Source organism: Pongo abelii, chromosome 19, assembly GCF_028885655.2.
Source record: "Pongo abelii isolate AG06213 chromosome 19, NHGRI_mPonAbe1-v2.0_pri, whole genome shotgun sequence".
Lineage (NCBI taxonomy): Eukaryota > Metazoa > Chordata > Mammalia > Primates > Hominidae > Pongo > Pongo abelii.
The window spans coordinates 24,533,588-24,560,909 of NC_072004.2; the positions used below are offsets into that span (position 1 = coordinate 24,533,588).

Here is a 27,322-nt window from a genome sequence, read left to right on the forward strand (position 1 = left end):
AATACAAACATTTATTATTTTTTACATATTTATTTATTTATGGAACATAGATGTAATTTTAAAACAGAATTTTTGCAAATTGTATTAAAATATATTAAAAACATAATACATTATGACCCAATAGAGTTTTTCAAAGTTATTCAGTGTTAGTTTGAAATGTGAAATTCAATCAGTATAATTCATCATAGAATACAGTGTGTATGTCAGTATAATATATATATCAAAATTGGAAAGAGGTAAATTTATCTTTGTTTTGTAATAAGATGAAATTAAAATTTTAATGAATTTCCACTTTCATTTTAGATTCCGGAGGGTACCTGTGCAGGTTTATTACATGGGTGTATTGTGTGATGCTGAGATTTTGGGTACCAATGAAGGTGTGAGTGCCTGTCTTGAACTTGCACCCAGAGCAGTCTCCCCTGATCAGCAGAGGGTAAACTAACTTGAATTACACTTGAATTTCTTAGTAGAGCAGGTCACAAAGGGCAAATTGTGGTCCAGAGACAAAAGTGCTCGATGGTCTAAAATGAGACTGCCATATCACTGAGGGTACAGGTCTTCACAGAAATATATTTCAGAAAGGGGTCAAACCCTTGTTTAAAGATAAATGTAAGCTGGGTGTGGAGGCACACATCTATAATTCCAGCTACTCAGGAGGCTGAGGCAGGAGGATCCCTTGAGATCAGGAGTTTAAGACCAGCCTGGACAGCATAGGAAGATCCCATCTCAATTTTTAAAAATGAGAAAAAAATAGATAAACTTAAGCCTATTAAAATTTTAAGGGTTTATTTGAGCAAACAGAGATTCATGGATCAGGCAGCTCCAGACTGAAAGTGGTTGGAGGATCTACTGGAGGTGTTTGTAAGGAAAGCTTTTATAGGGTGAATATAGAAGTAGAGTAGAGAAATTATTTGATTGGCAAAAATTTGGGCAGTTGCATTATTTGAACTATCCTGGTGGTAGGTCTCTCGTTACACAGCTAAAACACAGCAGATCACTTGTTGGTTGGCTAAGCTTGTTTCATTTTGTCTATGTAGGAACCCAGGCCATGGGAGCTATCTCAGCCTGATGCTCTCCCATTACGATATTTTACACTTTCTCTCTGTATCAGCATAAGCAGGAGTCTTCCCCAGGAGGGTTCTTACCACCCTGTTTCCCTCAGCAAAATGAAACTGTCCCTTTTGCCTCTGAGGCAATCTTCTGAACAAGGCTTTCCTAATATTCTTATCACATCTTATTTTATCTTATCCTCTTTTCTGCATCTTGTTTACATGCTTCTGGAACACTTGTGTGTCTTGCACCCATCTCCTGCATTATTTAGGCAATCCTAAAAGAAGACCGTTAGGATGGATTGGTAGAGAACTGCTGGCATATTGAGCCCTCTCTTTGTATCTGGAACTTTCATAATTACCTTAGTTCTCCATGCCAATTTTGCACTTATCTTTGTTCTCCACTTCAAAATACATTTATCTCTGACAGAAGCTGCGTACATAAAAGGGACCTTGTCCAGTGGTACTTATGAGGCAGGAGACATGATATAGTTAAAATTATAAACTATAATCACTATATAGTTATATACTATATATAACCACTATATCACTCCCAGGTTCAAGTGATACTCCTGCCTCAGCCTCCTGAGTACCTGGGATTACAGGCATGTGCCACCACACTCGATTAATCCTATATGTTTTAAAATAGGAATAGATTTTCTCAGCTAAACTGAAGGGAAATGCTAAGGAAAGAGTGAGATTTGACTTGATAATTATGTGTCTGAATGAATCAGCCAATTAATAAAATAAAAACAGGCTGTGGACAGTGGTGCACGCCAGTCATTCCAGCAATTTGGGAGGCCAAGGTGGGCAGATCACTTGAGTCCAAGAGTTTGAGACCAGCCTGAGCAACATATCAAAACCCCATCTCTACAAAAAATACAAAAATTAGCCAGGTGTGGTGGCTCATGCCTGTAGTCCCTGCTACTTGGGAGGTTGAGGCAGGAGGATCACCTGAGCCTGGAGATGTACAGGCTGCAGTGAGCTATGATCATGCCACCGCACTTCCAGCCTGGGTGACAGAGTGAGACCCTGTCCCAAAGAAACGAAACTAAAATGAAATGAAAGCAAACACAAGACAAAAATTGATGGACTTATTTTAACACATAGCATGATGAATACACATAGACAACGATACTAACCCAATGGGTTTTTGTCAATCAAATGCATAGTCACTAGTCTAAAGGAAATAGGAATAATGACTGTGAATTAACAATCATTTACAACATTAGAAATACAAAATACAAATTATCATCAGATATATCAGACTCACCATTATTTGACCTTTTAAGAATTCATCCTGCTCTCCATAATGAATAAGAAAATATTGATAACTATTTTTTCCCTTAACATAGCCCTTCGTGCTCCTCAATCTCTGAATTTGTATTTACATCTTAACACTCTTTTTTTTGTAATTATTTTCTGCAGCTTTTTTCTCTTCATTTGAGACATCTCCTATATTCTCTTTACACTTTTCCACAAATGACTCAATTTTTTTTGTAAACTTCATTAATGAGTTCCATGTATGTGATGATAGTGTAATGATAAATTATCCATGTGGTTTCCCTCCAGTCTTGTTCATTATTCAAGTGACTCTCGTTGGTTTAGCAACAGGTAGGAGATATCTATGACATTTTGTTCAGGTTAAGCAGAAAGAAGGAAACAAAATCTACATTCTCTTTTTCATATTTTAAACACAAGCCAACAAATAATTTGAAAGGACCCATGATTAGACAGGGAGGATTTTATGCTCCTTCAAGAGTAATTGAGATTGTTTAATTGTATGGAGGAATGAGCATATCTCAAGGGGAATCGAGAAGATATGATATTTGGATGACAGAATCATTAAGAACTGGCTTTGTGCACTGGCTACACCATTGCACACAGGAAATATTAGGGTGCAGTGGTGCATGCCTGTAATCCCAGCACTTTAGGAGGCTGAGGCAGTTGGATCACCTGAGGTCAGGAGTTCAAGACCAGCCTGCCAAACATGGTGAAACCCCATCTCTACTAAATACAAAAAATTAGCTGGGTGTGGTGGCACATGCTTCTAATCCCAGCTACTTGGGAGGCTGAGGCAGGAGAATCACTTGAACTTGGGAGGCAGAGGTTGCAGTGAGCTGAGATAGTGCCATTGCACTCCAGCCTGGGCAACAAGAGTGAAACTCTGTCTCAAAAAAAAAAAAAATCACAGCCCCACCAACTATTTCACATAGGATGATTAAGGATTCCAGAGCCCATGCTACCTCTAGTGGCTCCAACCCCTGCCACACCACACATATATCTTGACAGGGCCTGTTACAGAGAAGAAAAGGCCCAGTAAATTAATATCACAATCATAGCCACATACCCACTAAAAGACTCAAATTAAAATTTTGACGAAATTAAGTGTCAAGAAGAATGCGAAGGTTTGGGAATTATCAGACATTGTAAGACTGTCAGTTGGTGTGTTAACATTGGGATGAAACGAATAATACCTAGTAAAACTGACGATATGTTTACCCTGTAACCTATGGCTTCACCTCTTGCTTTATACTGTACATAAATACACACTAATGGTAACCAAATAGAAATACAAACATGTTCACAACAGCATCATTTGTAACTGACAAAAATGAACACAACCCACATGTCCACCAACAATGAAGGGATACACACTGGTGTACTGTATTTTTATTTTTTTATATTTATTTTATGTATATAAATATAAATTTGTATATATTTTTTGAGACAGAGTATTGCTTAGTCACCCAGGTTGGAGTGCAGTGGTGCAATCTTGGCTCCCTGCAACCTCTGCCTCCCGGGTTCAAGCAATTCTCCTGTCTCAGCCTCCTCAGTAGCTGGGATTACAGGCACATGCAGCCACTCCCGGTAAATTTTTGTATTTCTACTAGAGATGGGGTTTCACTTTGTTGGTAAGGCCGATCTCAAACTCCTGTCCTGAGGTGATCCACCTATCTCAGACTCCCAAAGTGCTGGGATTACAGGTGGCAGGCACTGCGCCTGGGCTTTTTTTTTTTTTTTTTTTTTTTGAGACTGTCATTCTATTGCCCAGGTTGGAGTACAGGGCTCGATCTTGGGTCACTGCAACATCCACCACCTCCCAGGTTCAACTGATTCTCCTACCTTAGCCTCTCAAATAATTGAGATTACAGTCGCACACTACCATACCTGGCTAATTTTTTTTTTTTTTTTTTTTTTTAGGAAGTCTGGTTCTGTCACCCAGGCTGGAGTGCAGTGGTGCAAACTTGGCTCACTGCAACCTCTGGCTCCCAGATTCAAGTGATCTCCAGCCTCAGCCTCCTGAGTAGCTGAGACTACAGGCATGTGCCACCATGCCTGGCTAATTTTTTGTATTTTTAGTAGAGATGTGGTTTCACCATGTTCGCCACGATTGCCTCCATCTCCTGACCTTGTAATCCACCTGCCTTGGCCTCCCAAAGTGCTGAGATTACAGTCATTAGCCACCACATGGCCTAATTTTTGTAGTTTTAATAGAGATGGAGTTTCACCATGTTGGCTAGGGTGGTCTGGAACTCCTGACCTCAAGTGATCTGCCTGCCTCGGCCTCCCAAAGTGCTGGGATTATAGGCGTGAGCCATTGTGCCTGGCTGGTGTGTGTTTTAATAGAATGCAGAAACAATGCTAAGTGTGAATCTTAAATACTTAATATTGAGTAAAAGGAGCCAGATGCACCAGGATACAGACTTTTACTCCAATTATGTAAGAGAAAAACCAGGCAAAATCATACTTTACTTTAGGCACATAAAAAATGCATAATAAGGCCAGGCACTAAGGTCAGGAGTTCTAAACCTCCTGACCAACATGCAAAACCCCATCTCTACTACAAATACAAAAATTATCCAGGCATGGTGGTACATGGCCCATGCCTGTAATCCCAGCTACTTGGGAGGTTGAGGCATGAGAATCACTTGAATCTGGGAGGCGGAGGTTGCAGTGAGTCAAGATCATGCCACTACACCCCAGCCTGGGTGACAGAGCGAGGCTCCATCTCCAAAAAAAAAAAGAGATATAAAATACATAATAAAATTATAATGGGAACCAAGGAGAGGATGGCAGATATCCACAGGTAATGTGGATATCTGTTATATCTGTTACTAATAAGGGGAAGGAAGACTTTAGGATCAGTTAGGAGCATACAGAGGACTTCTTGTGGTGATAGTGCTCTATTTCTTCACCTGGATAGGTATCAAACAGATGTTTATTTAATAACGATGTATCCATATCTTTGTTTGTATATTTTAAAATAAGAATGAAATAGAGGAAAGGAAGGTGAATGGAAAGAGATTTCTCCATTCATCAAAATTTTAAAGTCATGTTTTTCCTCAGGTTCTTCTCCAAGCTCAGTCTGAAATGGTGAAAGCAGCCAAGCGTGGTGGTTCATGCCTGTAATCTCAGCATTTTGGGAGGCCGAGCTGGATGGATCACCTGCGGTCAGGAGCTAAGACCAGCCTGGCCAACATGGTAAAACCCTGTCTCTACTAAAAATACATAAATTAGCTGGGCGTGGTGGTGGGCACCTATAATCCCAGCTACTCAGGAGGCTACAGTGAGCTGAGATCACACCACTTGACTCAAAAGAGTGAAATTCTGTCTCAAAACAAAACAACAACAACAATGACAAAGGAAACAGGAAAACATCCTCAATAATAGAGGACTCATTAAACTAGGGTGCAGCCACTCATACTGTGTCTTGATTTGTAGATTAAGAAAATGATGACCCTCCCTAGGTACTGATTTAGAGTGACATTTCTGTGAAAATAGAGAAATACTTACATATCCATAGAACACATATATGTATTTAAAATTGTATATGAGTATGACATACACATACATATTTGTGTGTATGGCATCTGCATCCTTGTATGTTTAAATACAATCTGGCAATTGCATTCTTTGGTATATACCCAAATATTTGAAAACTTATATCCACTCAAATCCTGCACATGAATGTTTACAGCAGCTTATACACAACTGAAAAAGACTGGAAGTAACCAAGATATCCTACAATAGAGAAATGGATAAACTAACTCTGAAACGTTCATACAATGGAATATTCTTCATGAATAAAAAGAAATGAACTACCAAGGCATGAAAAGACATGGAGGAATCTTAAACACGTATTTCTAAGTGAAATAAGCCAATACAGAAAGGCCACATAGTATAGAGTTCCAATTATATGGAATACTAGAAAAGGCAAAACCAGGCAGATGGTATTATAAAAAGTTCAGTGGTCGCCAGAGGCTTGAGCAGAGGGAAGGATGAATAGGTGGAGCACAGAAGATTTTTAGGGCAGTGAAACTTTTCTGTGTGATGCTATAATGGTGGATATATGTTCTTAAGCATTTGTCAAAGCCCATAAATGGTAGAACACAGAGAGTGAATCTTAATATTAGCCATGAACTTAATAATATCGATATTGGCTCATCAAGCATAACAAATTACCACACTAACAAGACGATAATAGAGGAAGTGTGTGTACTATGGTGTGAGGTAGATATTAGAGCTCAATATGCCTTCTGCTCTATTTTTCTGTACACCTACAACTGTTCTAAAAATTAAGTCATTTATTTATTTATTTATTTTTATTTATTGAGATGGAGTCTCACTCTGTCACCCAGGCTGGAGTGCAATGGCCTGATCTCGGCTCATGGCAACCTCTGCTTCCCGGGTTCAAGCGATTCTTCTGTCTCAGCCTCCTGAGTAGTTGGGATTACAGGCACCAGCCACCATACCTGGCTAATTTTTTGTATTTTTAGTTGAGACGGGGATTCACTGTGTCAGCCAGGATGGTCTTGATCTGCTGACCTCGTGATCCACCCACCTTGGCCTTCCAAAGTGCTTGGATTACAGACATAAGTCACCACACCTGGCCTTATTTATCTTTTTGAGACAGGTTTTATCTCTGTCACTCAGGCTGGAGTGCAGTGGTGCAATCATGGCTCAATGCAGCCCCAACCTCCAGGGCTCAAGTAACCCTCCCGCCTCAGCCTCTTGAGTAGCTGGGATCACAGGCATGTGCCACCATGCCCAGCACATTTCTTAGACCTCTGAAAAGATGCTCAACACCATATATCACAAGGGGATTCAAATTAAAACAACGATGTGATACCATTACACATCTCTTAGACTGGCTTGAATGCAAATACCAACACCAAATGCTGGTGAAGATATGGAGTGACAGGAACTCATCTCTATTTCTGCTGAGAATGCAAAGTGGGACAGCCATTGTGGAAGGCAGTTTTGCAAGTTCCTGCCAGTCTAAACATATGCTTACCATACGATCCGGCAAAAAAATGAAATTTTAAAAATATATTTTATATACTTAAAACATATACATTTAAATAAATATATAATTTATATATATTTAAAAGTATATATATTTTTATTTTTTGTAGAGACAGTCTCTACAGACTATAGCCTGCAGAAGCTATTAATTTTAAAAGCATTTTAAACTCTTGAACAAGAAATTATTTGAAGAGTGAAAAATAAAATGATAGAGTACTGATTGGTAAATTCCAAATGTTGTATATTACATAATTTGGATTAATTTTAAATTCCAAAAAGTGAAACTTTAAAAAATATTTTAAAAATTTCCTAATCTGAAGTCCATCCTAGTTCAACACATTCAAGAGCTGATTTCAACGGAGAGATAAGTGGTCAACAAGTTCTTAGGTTTTGACTTTGTTTTCCGACTATTTGTGTTTGTGAAGGGTGAATTTTTAGATTTTGTTCCTTTCTTCTTAGGGTATTGACTAATATTTTATTAAGTCAGAGAGACAATAAATTAGAATTATCTGTTAGTCCATTTTATCTGTTATAAATATTTCCTCCAAATTCACTTATCTAAAGTTTTTGGTTTATTTAGTCGTGTGCGGTGGCTCATGCCTGTAATCTCAGCACTTTGGAGGCTGAGGTGGGGGATCACTTGAGGTCAGGAGTTCAAGATCAGCCTGCCCAACATGGCAAAACCCGGTGCCTACTACCATACAAAAATTAGTTGGGCGGCTGGGCGTGGTGGCTCACTCCTATAATCCTAGCACTTTGGGAGGCCAAGGTGGGCAGATCACCTGAGGTTGGGAGTAAAGAAACAAGAGAGTAAAGAATTTCTGAGACCAAAAAGTCTGAGAACAGCTGCTCAATATATTCATTCAACAAATATTTGTCTCCTTACCATGTGCATGGTACAGTTCTAGGCTCTAGGGACAAATAGCACTGAACAAAACTGACAATATGTCCTGCTCTCATCAAGTTTACATTCTAGTGGACATAATAGAAGAACAGAGATGATTTGTCAAAAATCAGTCCGGGCACAGTGGCTCATGCATGTAATCCCAACACTTTGGGAGGCCAAGGCAGGGAGATCACTTGAGGTCAGGAGTTCGAGATCAGCCTGGCCAATATGGTGAAACCCTGTCTCCACTAAAAACACAAAAATTAGCCAGGGCTGGGTGTGGTGGCTCACCCCTGTAATCCCAACACTTTGGGAGTCCGAGGTGGTTTGGATCACCTGAGGTAAGGGGTTCAAGACCAGTCTGGCCAACATGATGAAACTCTGTCTCTACTAAAATACAAAAAAAAAAAAAAATGTTAACCAGGCGTGGTGGCAGATGCCTGTAATCCCAGCTACTTGGGAGGCTGAGGCAGGATATGACTTGAACCTGGGAGGCGGAGGTTGCAGTGAGCCAAGATCACACCAATGCACTCCAGCCTGGGTGACAGAGCGAGACTCCATCTCAAAAAAAAAAAAAAAAAAATTTTAAGTGCTATGGAAAAAAAGGGAAGCGGCAAATAGTTTCAATTTCAGATAGGATGATCTCTGACAAGACAAGAATGATATTAAGACATGAAGAAAATTAAGACAAAGATCCTTACAGGTATGTGGAGGAAGAGCTTCTTTTCTTTCCTTTTCTGATTTATTTATTTATTTATTTATTTATTTATTTATTTATTCATTTTTTAGACAGAGTTTCATTCTTGTTGCCCAGGCTGCAGTGCAATGGCACCATCTCAGCTCACTGCAACCTCCACCTCCCGGGTTCAAGTGATTCTCCTGCCTCAGCTACTCTCCCGAGTGACAGGTGACCAAGAGAGCCATTGAAAATAGTGAGAGTGACCGGGTGCAGTCCCAGCACTTTGGGAGGCTGAGATGGGTGGATCATGAGGTCAGGCATTCAAGACCAGCCTGGCTGAGAGTGTGAAACCCCGTCTCTACAAAAAATGCAAAAATTAGCCAGGCGTGGTGGTGTGCCCCTGTAATCCCAGCTACTCCAGAGGCTGAGGCAGGAGAATCACTTGAATATGGGAGGTGGAGGTTGCAGTCAGCCCAGATCATGCCACTGCACTCTAGCCTGGGTGACAGAGCAATATTCTGCCTCAAAAAAAAAAAAAAGAAAGAAAAGAAAAGAAAAAGAAAATGGTGACAGCACTATGTTTAAAAAGTGGTCCAGGCACTGGGGTAAGGGGTGAGTGTCAGCCAAGTCATCAGCTGTCAGAACAGGAAGCCATCAGGTAATGTATCAAGTTGACATATTGAGAAGGAGGATCTACCTATTATATAATACAGAGATAAGCACTCAGATATATAGATTAGAAATAGTTAAGAAAATTTAAACATTTGATTATTCAGGAAGTAGACCTGGGAGCATTGGAGAAACAGGGTGGGGGAGTAGACTGCATGGAAAGCTCTTTCTTAGTTTGTGATTTTTCAATTATGCACATAGGTTTCTTACATAACATGGAAAATTCAATTAAAGAAGAAACAACATTGTGTTCTGAGGTCCCAAATGTTTAGTGATTAATTAGAAAGACTCACAAAACTGAGTGAAGCTGTTATACTCATAGTTTATTACAACAAAAAGATACAGATTAAAATCAGCAGCAAAAAAAGGTGCACAGGGCAGAGTCCAGGAGAGACAAAAGCACAAGCTTCCAGTTGTCCTCTCCCAGTGACATCGTGTGGACAGTGCTTAATTCACCCAGCGATATGTGGCAAAAAGTACAGAATATACTCCCCAACAAGAAGCTTACCTGAGCCTTGGTGTTGAGCATTTTACTGGAGGTTGGTCACATGGACAAGAGCACCCACTTGGATGACCTTAGTTTCTCTGTCTCCACCCTTCCCAAGGTCAAGCTGACACTGCATGGTCCAAGGTCCCCATAATAAATCACGTTGTTAACTCCCAGATAGGCAGAAGATTCCAAGGACTTAGAGGTTATTTCCTGGGAGCTAGATTAGATTTCTTTGGAGTGTGCCAGGTTTGGGCAATTCAGGCCTACTAAGTTTCCTTGAATGCACACAAGTGATAGTATGTAGGAAATGATTACTCGCATATATTGCTGGTGAAAGTACAGTGTTATATAACCTTTTGGAAAGAAATCAAGTGTGTAGCACATAAACATTATATTTGGTTTGTTTTTGTTTTTGTCTGAGACAGGGTCTCACTCTGTCACCCACACTGGGGTGCTGTGGCATGATCACAACTCACTGCAGCCTCGACCTCCCAGGCTCCAGCTATCCTCCCACCTCAGTCTCCAGAGTAGCTGGGACCACAGCCACCTGCAAGTACACCCAGCTACTTTTTGTGTTTTTTGTACAGATAGGGTTGCACCATGATGCCCAGGCTGATTTCAAACTCCTGGGTTCAAACAATCCCCTACCTCAGCTCCCCAAAGAGCTAGGATTGCAGGAGTGAGCCACTGCACCCAACCTATATTTGTATATACATTAAATTGTATATGTTAGGCCGGGCACAGTGGCTCATGCCTGTAATTCCAGCATTTTGGGAGGCCAAGGTGGGTGGATCACTTGAGGTCAGGAGTTTGAGAGCAGCCTGGCCAACATGGTGAAAACCCATCTCCACTAAAAAAACAAAGTTAGCTGGACATGGTGGAAGATGCCTGTATTCCCAGCTACTCAGGAGGCTGAGGCAGGAGAATCAATTGGACCAAACAGTGGAAGTTGCAGTGAGCCGATCACACCACTGCACTCCAGCCTGGATGAGAGAGCAAAACTACATCTCAAAAAACAAAACAAAAAAATTGTATGTTATTGTATGTATGTGTACATATTAAGTTGTATATACACATATTAAATATATATACTTATATTACACTTTATACACATACACTTGTTTCCTCATGCAATTTGTTTCAGCAGAAGTAAAAATTAATAAAGATATAAGTAGAAGAATATTTACAGAAGCGCTATTTTTGGTGGCAAAAGTACTTTAATATCTTAAAATGCTCATATAATGAAAGATACTTTAACTCTTACAAAGAATGAGTTAGCTTTTTATCTACTATAAAGGTACCCTAATATCTTTATACCTAAAGTGATATACGTGGGCAATTGTTATATTAAAAAAGGAGAATGCTTTATAATTAAAGAAAAAAGAAAGAAACGTTATATAGTAGCCCTCCCTTATCTGCAGGAGATGTGTTCTAAGACCCGCAGTGGATGCCTGAACCTTGGGTAGCATTGACCCAATTGCTGTCAATCAGAACACATTTCTGTTTATGATTTCCAAGCACAAATTTAATGCCTTTTTCATCTTAACTAAGCACTTATCACACACGTGGTTGTACTTTTTAGAGCTTGGGTTGCAACAAACAATACTAACAGAAATTTATTTTTCCTTCTTACATTTTCACCGTCGGAGGATTTGTTCTTACCATTGATCTTAGCAACCTGAGCACATGACTTCTCTCTTTTTTTCTTTCTTCCTCCCTTCCTCTTTCTTTCTTTCTTTCTTCTTTTTTCTTTTTCTTTCTTTCATCTTTCTTTCTCTTTATTTTATGTATTTACTTATTTATTGAGATGGAATCTCAGTCTGTCACCCAGGTTGGAGTGCAGTAATGTGATATTGGCTCACTGCAAACTTCTCTTCCTGGGTTCAAGAGATTCTCGTGCCTCTGCTTCCCAAGTAGCTGGGATTAATGTGCTCGCCACCGTGCCCAAATAATTTTCGTACTTTTTATAGCGATGGGGTTTCACCATATTGGCCAGGTTAGTCTCGAACTCCTAACCTCAAAAGATCCACCCGTTTCAGTCTCCCAAAGTGTTGGGATTACAGGCATGAGCCAGCACACCTGGCCTATATATTCTGTTGTTTGCTGGCCAATACTTATATGAATCTTGGAGAACATCATGGAAAGATACTCATCATCTTGTTAACTGGTTATTTCAAGAGTGGAACTGGAGGGGGAATACTGCCTTTCCTGTGTATTTATTTGTAATGTTTCATTTTCATTATGAACATGCATTATTTTAATATGTTTAAATATTAATAAAGAGAGGTAAATATATGTAATTTTAATTCAAGCTGAAATCCTCAAGGCAATCACATATAATTAAATAGATGGAGGAAAGAAAACATTTAAAATACCTGAAGGAAAAGGAGGGAAGTCCGGGCAAGGAGGCTTATGCCTATGTCAGCACTTTGAGAAGCCAAGGCAGGTGGATCACTTGGGGTCAGAAGTTCGAGACCAGTTTAGCCAACATGGTGAAACCCTGTCTCTACTGAAAATACAAAAATTAGCCAGGCATGATGGCATGCACCTGTAATCCCAGCTACTTGGAAGGTTGAGGCGGGAGAATCGCTTGAACCCGGGAGGCAGAGGTTGCAATGAACCGAGATTGTGCCACTGCAGTTCAGCCTGGGTGACACAGCGAGACTCTTTGTCAATCAATCAATAAAAGGAGGGGGAAAAACACAAGTAAAAAATAAGTGATTCAAAAGTAGCAATGTACCATAATGCCTAAATTTGTGGGATTGGCAGGGTGTGATGGCTCCCACCTGTAATCCCAGCACTTTGAGAGGCCAAGGTGGGTCGATCACCTGGTCAGGAGTTCAAGACCAGCCTGACCAACATTGTGAAACCCTGTCTCTACTAAAAATAAAAAATTTAGCAAGATGTGGTGGTGGACACCTGTAGTCCTAGCTACTAGGGAGGCTGAAGCAGGAGAATCACTTGAACCTGGGAATCAGAGGTTGCAGTGAGCTAAGATTGCCCCACTGCACTCCAGCCTGGGTGACAGCAAGACTACCTCCAAATAAATAAATAAATAAATAAATAAATAACACTTTGTGGGACCAATTCCAATTGAGTCCAGGGGAGCACAAACTGGCGACCAACATCCCCCCTCAGATCCCTTCAGGGTCGAGAGAGTGCATCTGGAACAGACTGGGAAACTCCAGCAGGCAAAGTAAGGTGCCAGGAATAGACACCACCTGACACATTCTCCATGTTCCCTCCACCCACCCCTCTCCCCACCAGGCTTCCATCGGGCTCCAATTCTGCACTCTCCCCAAGAGCCTCAGATTGAAACATTGCAAGGAAGACACCGATGCTCAAAGTCACAGGTTTAGGAATCTGAGCTACAAAGAAAAATGAGCCCCTGCTCCCCCAACTGCCCGGTACTCCCCTCAGCACTGCTGCCCTGCACCTGCCCCCTCCTCCATAATTTGAGCTGTCCTCACAGAAGCTGGACAGATGGCCCGCCTGTCAGGAAAGAGAGGACCAGCATGTGGCAAATGCCTGGGGTATGTAGGAGCAGATGGTGAGATTAGCACAGGGATGTAAGAAACAAGTGGTTCTCAGACCAAAGACGACTTTGTGGGAGAGGGCACATTAGGCCTTCATGGGGGCGTGCGCTGGACAGGAGCTCCCCAGTTACCGAAATAATTATCTGAGAAAGGCTCTGATCTGACCCGAAATGCCCTTGAATCCCGTGGCAATGCCTCAGCGTCTGGCAGTAACAGGCTTCTGTGCCCAGAATCTCTATGTCTGGAGGTGCCGCCTCCATCAGCCTCTAACAGTCGAGAGGTACCTCCCATTGGCACCTGATGGGTTAGGGAGGCTGTTCTTCCAGCTGTGACAGATCCAGCCAACGAGCGCTCCCGGGACTTCTTAGTTGTTTCTTCCCACACACCTGCCACTCAAAGCCACAAACCACTTGCACGCCACCTTGAGGACACCTTAAAACGGCCATCTAGATCTGAACTGCACTGAGGGAATGGTCAGCTTTACTCCCATTAGATGGCTTGGCCCAAAGGACCTAGTGACCACCCAGACAAAAATTCTTCCTAAAAGCTGCACGCGTCTGTGGTCTCTAAGAGGCAAAACTACATCCTAAAGAAAAAGCCAACCCACCCCCACCTACAACACAAAACAAAACAAAAAGAAAACCCACCACCAACCCACCTTTCATGTGAGGAGTCCTTGAGAAGGGCCTCTCCAGCCAGGACCAGGCAAGGGAATCTGTGCACTTGGCCAGACCCAGAACACAGTGTCAGGGACCTGACAGTCACACTCTGACCCCGTAGAATTTCCACCGACACGCAGATCAGGATGTGTCAGCCTGAGAGATGACACCGCAAATCTGGCTTTCACAGATTGATTCCACACACATCCCATCACTGACACCAGATTCCCTCATCACTGACCCTACATATCCACAAGAATTGATTCCATGGACCTCATCACTATCCCAAAGACCACACATCACTAGAGATCATCATCTCTCACCCCAGGGACCCCACATATTCCCCATCCCTGATTCCAGGATCTATAGAACCCCATCTCTTGCCCCCACAGACCTATTAATAAAAGGATACATTTATAGGAGACTGTGTTGACCATTTTGCACACCCATTGCGCGCGCGTGTGTGTGTGTGTGTGTGTGCTGATTAATGGACTTAGGTAAACTTTAGCGTTTTGGTAGGCAATGCAATTTTTCAATGCCTTTTCTTTCTTTTTCTTGTACATCTTTAAAGGCCTTACTCTAGTAAGTGTGCATTGCAGTTTATTAATGCCTATCCCTTATTGAGTCCTTGTCATGCATATTTGTTATTAATCATAATTCACAATTCTTGTAATTCAGAGACACCAGAGATTCACATAAGAAGAATGGCTTTGGGTTTTTATTTGTTTTGGTTTCTGTAGATTATCAGATTCATTCATTTGTATCAAGTCACTAAGTGTATACATTGTTTTCTAAAAAAAAATTCCAATTAATTTTTTTTAAGACAGGGTATCACTCTGTCACCCAGGCTGGAGTGCAGTGGTATAATCATGGCCACTGTAGCCTCAACCTCCTGGGCTCAAGTGATCCTCCCTCCTCAGCTTACGGAGTAGCTGAGACTACAGGCATGAACCAATATGCCCACCTAACTAAAATTTTTTTTGTAGATATATGTGTCACACTATGTTGCAGAGACTGGTCTTGAACTTCTGGGCTCAACTGATCCTCCCACCTTGGCCTCCCAAAGTGTTGAGATTACAGGTGTGAGCCACTGTACTCAGCTGACAAAATCTTAAAAAGAGGAAAATACTTTGGGGCCTAATGTAAAATTTCCACTGAGATGATGCATCAGAAATTAAGGTAGAATAAGATGGCCCTAGGGCATCAAAACAACAAAAACTAAATCTTGGGCTGGGTGCGGTGGCTCATGCCTCTAATCCCAGCAATTTTGGAGACCAAGGTGGGGGACTCACTTTAGCTCAGAAGTTTGAGACCATCTAGCCACCATGGTGAAACACTGTCTCTACTGAAAATACAAAAATTAGCCTGGAGGTTGCACTGAGCCAAGATTGTGCCAATGCACTCCAGTCTGGGCAATAGAGGGAGATTCTGTCTCAAAAAAAAAAAAAAAAAAGAAGAAGAAACAAAATCTTAATTTCTTCATCAAATGTAAAAAATATGGACTGGACTCTGGAGGAATAATACACAAAAAGACACATAGGCACTATTTTCTTTGAAGTTTTATTGAGAAATATTGATAACATACCACAGAAGCCACTGATTTAAAGTGTAAAATTCAATGGTTTTCAGTATATTTGCACTGTTATGCAAACATCACCACAACAAATTTTAGATCATTTTCATTATCCTGAAGTAAACACCATATCCCTCCATTTCCCCCCAACTCCCCTAACCCTGGGCCACCACTAATCTACTTTCTGTTTCTATGTATTGGTCTATTTTGGACATTTTATTTAAATGGAATTACATAACATGTGGTCCTTTGTGACTGGCTTCTTTCACTTAACATAAAATTTTCAAGGTTTATTCAATCTTGCATGTGCAGAGGGGGCACATTACATAAGGATAAACCTGGGATGGGGGGTGCTTACTGATTTGATTTGGAATCTTCCCTCCAAAATTGTAAAGGGAAATGATTGTTGGTTTCAAATAGAGGAAAAACCTATTCAGGCTAAAATCCTGTTTTCAGCAGTTTGTAATGTGGGGTTTTATCGCAAAGAATGGCAAGACTTTTAGGCTTATTTTCTGCAAATTCTCCCTGTGTTTGGGGAACAGTCACAGAATGTGTAGGAATGGGCTTCTAGGCTCTGTGGCTGGAGATTCAAGTCCAGGAGAACACAGGTCCCAGGGTAGGCAGAGAAAAACAGTGGAAGAGTGCCAACAGAATGCTTTGAAATGGAAAATTTTAAATGTTCCCTCCAAAAGGAGTCCCAGATAACCACACAAAAGAGGACTTTACTGGGCAGGTCCATCGCAATGGTTCAATAACAAGACACAGACAGACTGGGAAAGAAGGAAGTTTATTTCTGCAGCCACTTACAGGGAGAAGCACCGGGTAACTCACCAGATCAACTCAAAGTTACAAGTTTTTTTTTTTTCTAGTGCTTATATACTTCTTAAGCTCCATGTGGGATTGCACCTACAAGCAGGAGTGTTTCATTCAATCAGCAGCTAATTTTTAACTCGGGTCTAGCGTCTGGAAAGATTTCTCTAGAGTCTTGGTAAGTTTCTGAATCTTAAGACAGGCCAAGGTGAATGTGTAAGAATGCTATCATTATTCTATTCAGAATTTAGGGTCTGAGAAAACCCAGAAGGGGTCTCAATGGGTTGGTTTTCACATTCCATCCCTGATACTCAGGCACCAGTTTCTTCATTTCTTTAACGTTAACTTATGCATTCATCAAAATTATAGTAAAGGGTTAGTAGAAACTGTTCTGGTTGCTATTGGAAACCTGGCCTGCCACACTGCCATAGGAACTGAAGCCTACTACAGAACATCGAAAATGCCTGCGAACACTGACTTTACTGACCATTCAATTAAATTGCAGAAAAGCAAGCTCACGCTGCCTCCCTGATCTGTCCTCCAGAATTGCTAGTTAGAAACGTGCACATTGTCCTAGGTTCAGTTTTGCAAAGATGGAGTCTGGCAGTGAAAGCATTTGTTTGAGTTCATGCATTAAGGTCTGCTTTGTCTATTTCTTTTATATTTGTTTACTTGTGTCTTTTGAGACGGAGTTTCAATCCTCTTGTCCAAGCTGGAGTGCAATGTGGCGGTCTCGGCTCACTGAAACTTCCGCCTCCTGGGTTGAAATCGTTCTCCTGCCTCAGCCTCTCAAGTAGCTGGGATTACAGGCATGCGCCACCATGCCCGGCTAATTTTTGCGTTTTTAGTAGAGATGGGGTTTCACCATGTAGGCCAGGATGGTCTTGAACTCCTGAGCTCAGGCAATCCACCCGCCTCGGGGTCCAAAGAGCTGTGATTACAGGCATGAGCACCCTCCGCTGGCCTATTTTATTTTAAGATGAAGTCTTGCTCTGTAGCCCAGGCTGCAGCGCAGTGGCACGAGCTCGGCTCACTGCAACCTCTGCCACTGGGATTCAAGAGATTCTTGTGCCTCCGCCTCACAAATAGCTGGGATAACAGGCGCCCGCCACCATGCCTGGCTAATTCTTTATTTTTAGTACAGACGGAGTTTCACCATGTTGGCCAGACTGGCCTCGAACTTCTGACCTCAAGTGATCCGCCCACCTCGGCCACCAAAATTGCTGGAATTACAGGCGTGAGCCACAACACCCAGCCCCATTTCCTTTATTTTATTTATTATTTCGAGAAGGAGTTTCGCTCTTGCCATCCAGGCTGGAGTGCAGTGGCGCGATCTCGGCTCACTGCAACCTTCACCTCCTGGGTTCAAGCTCTTCTCCTGCATCAGCCTCCGGAGTAGCTGGGATTACAGGCGCGTGCCACCATGCCCAGCTACATTTCCTTTATTTTATTTTTTATAATTTACTAGCCTGTTTGTTGATAACAAGACTGGCGGTGCTCAAGGTTGGTCTGGGTGCTCACCGGGCGGTGGGCGTGAACCAGGTGGGAGGGTCTCCAGTGCCTGGTACAAATCTGCAAGAAAGTGCAGGAAACGGCACTAAGGGTGATAGTAAAGTTTTGGTTTGGCGGGGCGGGTAGGCGTTCCAGCGCAGAAATGCGCAGGAAAGGTTTTGCTGTGCTTGTAGGCAGGTCATCCCCAAGAGCTTCTTATTGGCTTGCAGTGACACAAGATCGCGCCACTGCACTCCAGCCCAGGCTACAGAGTGAGACTCTGTATAAAAAAAAAAAAAAAAAAAGTGAATGAATATCCATTGATGCATGAAATGGCTGCATTAAAGGAAAACTAGCCAAGAAAAGACAAGGCAAAAAAAAGTCAAGGATCAGTATGAAAAATAAATATATTTTAAAAGATTTGTTTTTAAAGCAACAACACGGGTTTAAATTTTAAAGGGAAAGAAGTAGCTCCGAGATAGAGGAAACAGGATGGCTTCTGAAAAGGGAATACTATTCTTTGAAATGGAAAGAAATTATGACAAGAGGGTAGCACAGACTGAAGAGGTGGAGGTAAAAGGGGGTTCTTGGCCAGACACAGTGGCTCACACCTGTAATACCAGCACTTTCGGAGGCCAAGGCAGGTGGATCATCTGAGGTCAGGAGTTGGAGGCCAGCCTAGCCAACATGGTGAAACCCCGTCTCTACTAAAAATACAAAAATTAGTTGGGCATGGTGGGTGCCTATAATGCCAGTTCCTTTAGAGGCTGAGGCAGGAGAATTGCTTCAACCCAGGGGCGGAGGTTGCAGTGAGCCGAGATCACATCACTGTTCTCCAGGCTGGGTGACTGAGGAAGACTCTCTCTCAAATTAAAAAAATTTTTAAAAAAGTGTGTGTGGTGGGGGTATCTTGACTTTTCTCCATGTGTCTTAGGCCAAAACTCTTACATGGTACCTTGCGGAAGAGATTCCTCAACCAATACCTTTACGGTGCTGCCTCCCTGATGGGCTGGGTTCTAAACAGCAGTGCCTTCCCCATCTTCTCAGTCCTTACTCACCTGGGCACCATCCTCCCAGTACATCCCTAGAAACCCTCCAGGGCTCTTTCCCTTGCTCCAGTAAGGAAATCACATCAGGCTTTGGACAGAGAGACCTGTTTATAAGAAAAGGAGTAAGATGGCCAGGCACAGTGGCTCACTCCTGTAATCCCAGCACTTTGGGAGGCCAAAACAGGTGGATTTCTTGAGGTCAGGAGTTCAAGACCAGCCTGACCAACATGGTGAAACCCCGTCTCTACTAAAAGCACAAAAATTAGCCAGGCGTGGTGTCGGTTGCCTGTAATCCCAGCTACTCAGGAGGCTGAGACATGAGAATCTCTTGAACCCGAGATGAATGTTGGAGTGAACTGAGATCGCGCCATTGCACTCCAGCCTGGGTGATAGAGTGAGACTTCATCTCAAAAAAAAAAAAGAAAAAGAAAGAAAAGAAGTAAGACATACTCATGCTGTACCTGAATTCAGTTAGTCCCTTAGTACTCACGAAGGACTAGAGAAAGGTGTAAAGGCCTGAAGCATGGAGAAGATGGAGTGACCCCAAAGAGCTGCCCATCTATTAATCTACAAAACATAAAACAATTCCCTAGGCAGCAGGTGAAATGTCACCCAGAGAAGTGAAAGCTACACCCAAAATTCATGAGTTATTTGGGGATAGACATCCTTACCTAGTGAGACCAGGCTGCTATACTTCTCCATCATTACATCTCTGTGTAAGTCCTTCTAAGCAGCGTCCAGGCACTCCCATTCCTCCTGAGAGAAGTCTATAGACAGATCCTGGAACATGCCCAACCCCTGAAATGACAAACCCAGGCAGCACTGCTGAAATTAAAGGAAAGGTTTTTAAGATGAAGGAAGAGATGGAAAGGTGCTGAAGGATGGAGAGAATATAGTGAGTGGACCGGCTAGTCTGAGAGTGGGGAAGAGTAAAAAAATTAGTGTAACTTCAACAAAGTACCTCCGTGTTCATGAATGTTCCTGTTGTGGCCAGCAAACCTCCTTCATAGAATGGGACATTCCCAGTATTCCATGGTTAGAGCTTGGAATGAATAAAGTACATTGATATATAATATTATTTCCCAAATAAATGAAATAGAGTTGAAAAGCACACAGCAAGCTGTAGGCCTGGCAAAGCTTCAAGAATATTACAGTAAACATCTGATATGCAAGTTACTATTTACTATTTACAACAAAAGCTTACACTTCCCCCTTACCATTTTCTTTCTTGTTTTTTTTTCTCGTTTCATTTTTTTGTTTTTGTTTTCACTTTAAGACAGGGTCTCGTTCTGTTGCCCAGGTTGGAGTACAGTGGCACAATCACAGCTCACTGCAGCCTCAACCTCCCAGGCTCAGGTGATCCTCCCACCTCAACCTCTGTATTAGCTTTGACTATAGGCATGCGCCACCATGCCCAGCTAATTTTTTTTGTATTTTTAGTAGAAACGAGGTTTTGCCATTTGGCCAGGCTGCTCTCAAACTCCTGAGCTCAAGCAATCCATCTTTGGCCTCCCAAAGTGCTGGGATTACAGGCATGAGCCACCACACCCAGCCTTGTCTCTTTTCTTAAAGGAAGATAGGATCTTTCAAAAATATCTACAAAAAGTTTAAAAACCTCTATTGGCCAGGCATAGTGGCTCACACCTGTAAACCCAGCACTTTGGGAGGGCAAGGTTGATGGATCACCTGAGGTCAGGAGTTCGAGACCAGCCTGACCAACATGGAGAGACCATTTTAGTCTCTACTAAAAATATAAAATTAGCTGGGTGTGGTGGCACATGCCTGTAATCCCAGCTACTTGGGAGGCTGAGGCAGGAGAATCGCTTGAACCTGGGACGTGGAGGTTGCAGTGAGCCAAGATCGCACCACTGCACTCCAGCCTGGGAATAAGATTGAAACTCTGTCTCAAAAGAAAAACAATTACAACAACAACAAAACCTCTATTGCACTTTGATAATTAGTACTTCCATAAAATAGTATAGATAGTACTTTGATAATTAAATGTACATTGGCTGGGTGTGGTAACCCACACCTGTAATCACAGCAGTTTGGGAGGCCAAGGCAGGTGAACTGCTTGAGCTCAGGAGTTCAAGATCAACCTGGGCAACATGGCAAATCCCAATCTCTACAAAAATATATATCATATACAAATTAGCCCGATGTAGTGGGACATGCCTCTAGTCCCACCTACTTGGGAGGCTGAGATGGGAGGATTGCTTGAGCCTAGGAGGTCAAGGCTGCAGTGAAATGTGTTCCTGCCACTGCACTCCAGCCTAGGCACCAGAGCAAGATCCTGTCTCAAAAAAAAAAAAAAATATCAGGCGCGGTGGCTCACGCCTGTAATCCCAGAACTTTGAGGCTGAGTAGGGCAGATCATGAGGTCAAGGGTTCAAAACCATCCTGGCCAACATGGTGAAACTCTGACTGTACTAAAAATACAAAAATTAGTTTGGCATGTTGGCGCGTGCCTGTAGTCCCAGCTACTCAGGAGGCTGAGGCAGGAAGAATTGCTTGAACCCAGATGGTGGAGGTTGCAGTGAGCCAAGGTCGTGCCACTGCACTCCAGCCTGGTAACAGATCGAGAGTGCGTCTCAAAAAAAAAAAAAAAAAAAAAAGAGTGGGTATCATGGTAGGAATAAACTGCACACAGGTCAGACAAAAGTTACAAGGGCCTCTGCCAGTATAAACAAGCTTCCTGTGAGACACCTGGTCATGGGTCAGACACTTGAGCATTAGACTGTGGGCCAGGAAAAAGAAATTTCTGGTGAAAGGCTACTCTAAAGACCCACAGGCCCCTCCCCTAGAGCCCCATTAGAGTGAGGTAGAGTTTATAGCCATTCTCCTGAGAGACCTCAAGACCCAACTAGAAGAAAACCATAACATTTGTTATATAGAAGGCATTTTCCAAACAGTAGTTCATAGATAAAAGATATTGTCTTCCTTTGGATATAAAACAAAATCTCAAGATACACCAAAACTGTTTTGCTTTTACTGAATAATTTTTGTGCATATGTGTTTAGCTGCAAGTGGCTAACATGCTGTGATTTTCTTTCCTTTCCCTTTTTTTTTTCTTGAGACAGTCTTGCTGTGTCACCCAGGCTGAAGTGCAGTGGCCTGATCTTGGCTCACTGCAACCTCAGCCTCCCATAGCTGGGATTACAGGTGCCTGCCGCCACACCCAGCTAATTTTTGTATTTTTAGTAGAGACGGGGTTTCACTGTGTTGCCAAGTCTGGTCTCGAACTCGTGGCCTCAAGTGATCCACCCATGTTGGCTCCCAAAGTACTAGGATTACAGGCGTGAGCCACCATGCCTGGCCAACTCTGATTTTCTAACTTGCCTCATGTATCAGGTTCATACTGGGAAAAAAACAGGTCAGAGCCATTGGAGCCATGTGTACAGATGTGCAGTAGCTCTGCTAGTAACACTGCTGCTTGCTTCAGCTCTTAAGACAAGAGCTCTGCCCTTGCTCTAGCTGTCTCTCATTCCCCCTAACAGATGCACAATCATGTCACTCCATTAGATTCACTTTCAATATCCCATCATTAGATTAAAACAAACAGGCCAAAAAGATAACTTGAGGAAATGCTTTCACGTCCACAGTGTTCTCATAGGGCCAGTATCATTTAGACATGTCAGGACCGTGGTTGCAGGGGACAGAATGGAGTGTCATCCTTAACTGGCCATCCAATGTCATCAGCATGAACAGGAGGACTTTATAGGCTATTATCTGATGTTTTCTGAATATTACCTTACAAATGCTCCTTTATTTATAACTTAAGAATAGGGACCCTGTCTTTTAAAGCTTTATACATCCTCAAGTAAAGGTTTTTCATATTAAATCCATTAATAATATCTAAAGGCTGACCTGGAAATTCCATTTCTAAGTATTTATCCAAAGTAAAGAAGTTTTTTCTTTTTTTGAGACGGAGTTTCTCCCTTGTTGCCCAGGCTGGAGTGCAGTGGTGTGATCTTTGCTCACTGCGACCTCTGCCTCCTGGGTTCAAGCGATTCTCCTGCCTCACCCTCCCGAGTAGCTGGGATTACAGGCATGCACCACCACGCTCAGCTAATTTTGTATTTGTAGGAGAGACGGGGTTTCTCCATATTAGTCAGGCTGGTCTCAAACTCCTGACCTCAGGTGATCCACCCACCTTGGCCTCCCAAAGTGCTGGGATTACAGGTGTGAGCCATCACGTCCTGCCAAGATTTTTTTTTTTGAGACAAGTCTCAATCTGTTACCCAGGCTACAGTGCAGTGAGGTGATCACAGCTCACTGCAACCTCTGCCTCCTGGGTTCAAGTGATTTTTGTGACTCAGCCATCAAAGTAGCTTGGAATACAGGCACACACCACCATACCCCGCTAATTTTTTTTGGTATTTTTGGTAGAGAGCAGGTTTCACCATGTTAGCCAGGCTGGTCTCAAACTCGTGGCCTCAAGCAAGGCCACTTTGGGAGGCTAAGGTGGGCAGATCATCTGAGGTCAGGAGTTCAAGACCAGCCTGGCCAACATGGTGAAACCCTGTCTCTAATTAAAATACAAAAGGTAGCCAGGCATTGTGGCAGGTGCCTGTAATACCAGCTACTCGAGAGTCAGAGGCAGGAGAATTGTTTCACCCTGGGAGGCGGAGGTGGCATTGAGCCAAGACTGTACCACTGCACTCCAGCCTGGGCAACAGAGCGAGACTCTCTACCAAAATATAAATAAATATAAAAATACAAAAAAGCCAGGCACAGTGGCTCATGCCTGTAATCCCAGCACTGTGGGAGGCCGAGGCAGGTGGATGACTTGAGATCAGGAGTTCCAGACCAGCCTGGCCAACATGGCAAAACTCTGTCTCTACTAAAAATACAAAAATTAGTCGGATGTGGTGGCTCACCCTCTAACCCCAGCTACTTGGGAGGCTGAGGCAGGAGAATCGCTTGAACCTGGGAGGCGGAAGTTGTAGTGAGCAGAGTTTGTGCCATTGCACTGCAGCCTGGGCAATAAGAGTGAAACTCCATCTCAAAAAAAAAAAAAAAAAAGGATACAAAAAATTAGTGGGGTGTAGTGGCACATGCCTGTAATCTAGGCTACTCAGGAGGCTGAGGCAGGAGAATCACCTGAACCTGGAAGGTGAAGATTACAGTGAGCTGAGACTGCACCACTGCACTCCAGCCTGGGTCACAAGAGCCAAGAGCGAGAATCCATCTAAAAAAAAAAAAGAATTTCTATTTGGGGGACAAAATAAAAGAAATGGAGTGAAAGAGATGTAAGGAAATTGAAAGTCAACAGGCTCATAATGCCAATAAATAATGATGGAACAAAGAAATCAGTATTGGCTAAATAAAACCAACGTGTTTTTAAATATTTTTTCAAAATTTAGACAAAGTTTTCCAGTACACTGAAACACTTCTACTATCAAGACTATAATATTGGCTGAGCACAGTGGCTTATGCCTATAATCCCAGCACTTTGGGATGCCAAGGCAGGAGGATCGTTTGATCCCAAAAGTTCACGTCAAGCCTGGGAAATATAGGGAAACACTGTCTCTGCAAAAATAAAATAAAATAATAAGCCAGGCATGGTGGTATACATCGGTGAGCTGTGACCACCCCACTGCGCTCTAGGCTGTGTAACAGAGCAAGACCCTGTCTCAACAAAAAAACTAGAATATAAAATAAATGACATTCAGGTAAGTGGAATATTAGGTGTTCAATAAACATAGGTTATTCCCTCCCCATCTCCATAGAATCATCAATTTTTTTTAAAGAGAAGTTTTGATTAGAATCTAAAAATATCAATACTTGTCTTTCTAAAAAAGGAGGGAGGATTTAAATATAACAATTTCTTGGTTATTTCTATTTTTTTCATTGTTGCTTAATATTAGTAATGAAGATGCAATTGCTCCCTTTCAAACATAGTTTTAATTAGTTGCACAAAATGCCACCTTATAGTCTGATGTACTTCAAATTTCCCTATCTATGAAAGCTAAATTTGGATATTATCATCTCAAGGATATTAAAATCTCTGTCTTTAAATCTATCTAGGGTTCTACATTTTCTGTAAGCCTTAGTGAATCTCACTATAGTCCTCCTTCCCTTTAAAAATGCAGTGATAGGCCGGGTGCAGTGGCTCTTCCCTGTAACCCCAGCACCTTGGGAGGCTCAGGTGGGAAGATTGCTGGAGCTCAGGGGTTCAAGACCAGACTGGGCAACATGGCAAAACCCCGTCTGTGCGAACATTACAAATATTAGCCCGGCATGGTGCCATAGGCCTATAATCCAGCTACTTGGGAGGCTGAGGAGGGAGGATCCCTTCAGCCCTGGAGGTCAAAGCTGCAGTATTCCCTGATCCTGCCACTGCACTTTTGGAGGCTGAGGCAAGTGGATCACCTGAGATCAGGAGTTCGTGACCAGCCTGGCCAATATGGTGAAACCCTGTCTCTACTAAAAATCCAAAATTGGTTGGGTGTGGTGGCAGGTACCTGTAATCCCAACTATTCAGGAGGCTGAGACAGGAGAATTACTTGAACCTGGGAGGCAGAGGCTGCAGTGAGCCGAGATTGCACAACTGCAGTTCAGCCTGGGCAAGGCAGAGTGAGACTCTGTCAAAAAAATAAAATAAAATAAATAAAAAATAAATAAATAAATAAATAAAGAAGAAAAAGAAAGAAAAAGAAAATCAGTGATAGGTGAGTCACCTCATGCATATAATCATAGCACTTTGGAGGCAGAGGGGGAGGATCACTTGAACTCAGGAGTTCAAGACCAGCCCAGACAACATAGTAAGTCTTCTTCCCTACTGAAAATTATTTTTAATTACGCCACAGTGCTAGTGTGTGCCTCTGGTTTCAGCTTATTTGGCAGGCTGAGGTAGAAGGATCATTTGAGCATAGGAGATCAAGGCTGCAATGAGCTGAGATCGTGCCACTGCACTCCAGCCTGGGAGACAGAGTGAGACCCTACCTCAAAAATAAAAATAAATACATGAATAAAAATTCAGCGATGGAGTTGATGGACTTGAGGTTGAAGACCCCCAACGTGTACCCGTTTGGAAAAAACTCAACCTGTGTTCTTCCTCTGCTTCACACCAAAACCACAACAATCAACCCAGAAGACTTCTGTGGCCTCAAAATATGAGGAGATTTCTCCCTATCAGCAAGCAAGGAATCAGTTCTGCAGCAGACACCAATTCGATTCTGACATTATCTACCATGAGAGAGTGTCACCCCACAGATTGAGGGCTCAGCCCCCAAAACTGCCCCCCTTTCAGACACCAGTCACAAGTCCCAGCCTCTGGAAATTATGACTGATGGGTTTAATTTGGAGTTCCTATGACCCCCTCTTTGGGTTTGATTAATTTGCTAGAATAAAATGCCTCACAAATCTCAAGGAAACACATTTACTGTTTGATTATAGGGACATTCCAAAGGATATAGATGAAGAGATGCCTAGCGCGAGGTATAGAAGAAGGGGCACAGAGCTTCCATCCCCTCCCTGGGCATGACCCTCCAGGAACCTGCATGTGTTCAGCTCTCTGGAAGCTCTCCGAATCCACTCCTTTTGGGTTTGTAAGGAGGCTTCATTACATAGGCATGATTGATTAAACCATTGACCACTTGCCATCAACTCAATCCTCAGTCCCCTCCACTCCCCAGGGGTGGGAGGGTAGGGGCTGAAAGTCCCAACCCTCTAATCCTGCCTTGGTCTTTCTGATGACCAGCCCACATCCTGAAGCTATCGGTCAATCACTAACATATAAAAAGCCAAAGCCTGGGTGCGGTGGCTCACTCCTGTAATCCCAACACTGGGAGCCTGAGGCAGGCAGATCACTTGAGGTCAGGAGTTTGAGATCAGACTGGCCAATATGTTGAAACCGCGTCTCTACTAAAAAATAAAACAAAGACAAAAATTAGCCGGGTGTGGTGGCACATGCCTGTAGTCTACTCGGGAGGCTGAGGCAGAAGAATTGCTTGAACCCAAGAGGCAGAGGTTGCAGTGAGTGGAGATTGCGCCACTGCACTCCAGCCTGGGTGACAGAGCAAGACTCCGTTTTCAAAAAAAACAAAAAACAAAAAACAACAAAAAAAGCAAGCCCTTAGGACATTCCAAGGATTTTAGGAGTTGTATGCCAGGAAAT

At 42.6% G+C, this 27,322-nt stretch overlaps 1 long non-coding RNA gene across 2 annotated transcripts in view; it reads left to right on the forward strand.

Moving 5' to 3' along the window:
* Positions 1–16,327: 16,327 nt before the first annotated feature.
* The window catches only part of LOC134760524 (uncharacterized), a 29,111-nt gene continuing 18,116 nt past the window's right edge, over positions 16,328–27,322 (forward strand). For both annotated transcript variants that reach the window (XR_010138113.1, XR_010138114.1), the window contains exon 1: positions 16,328–16,838. This is a non-coding gene — a long non-coding RNA (uncharacterized LOC134760524). The remainder of the gene's footprint in view (positions 16,839–27,322) is intronic.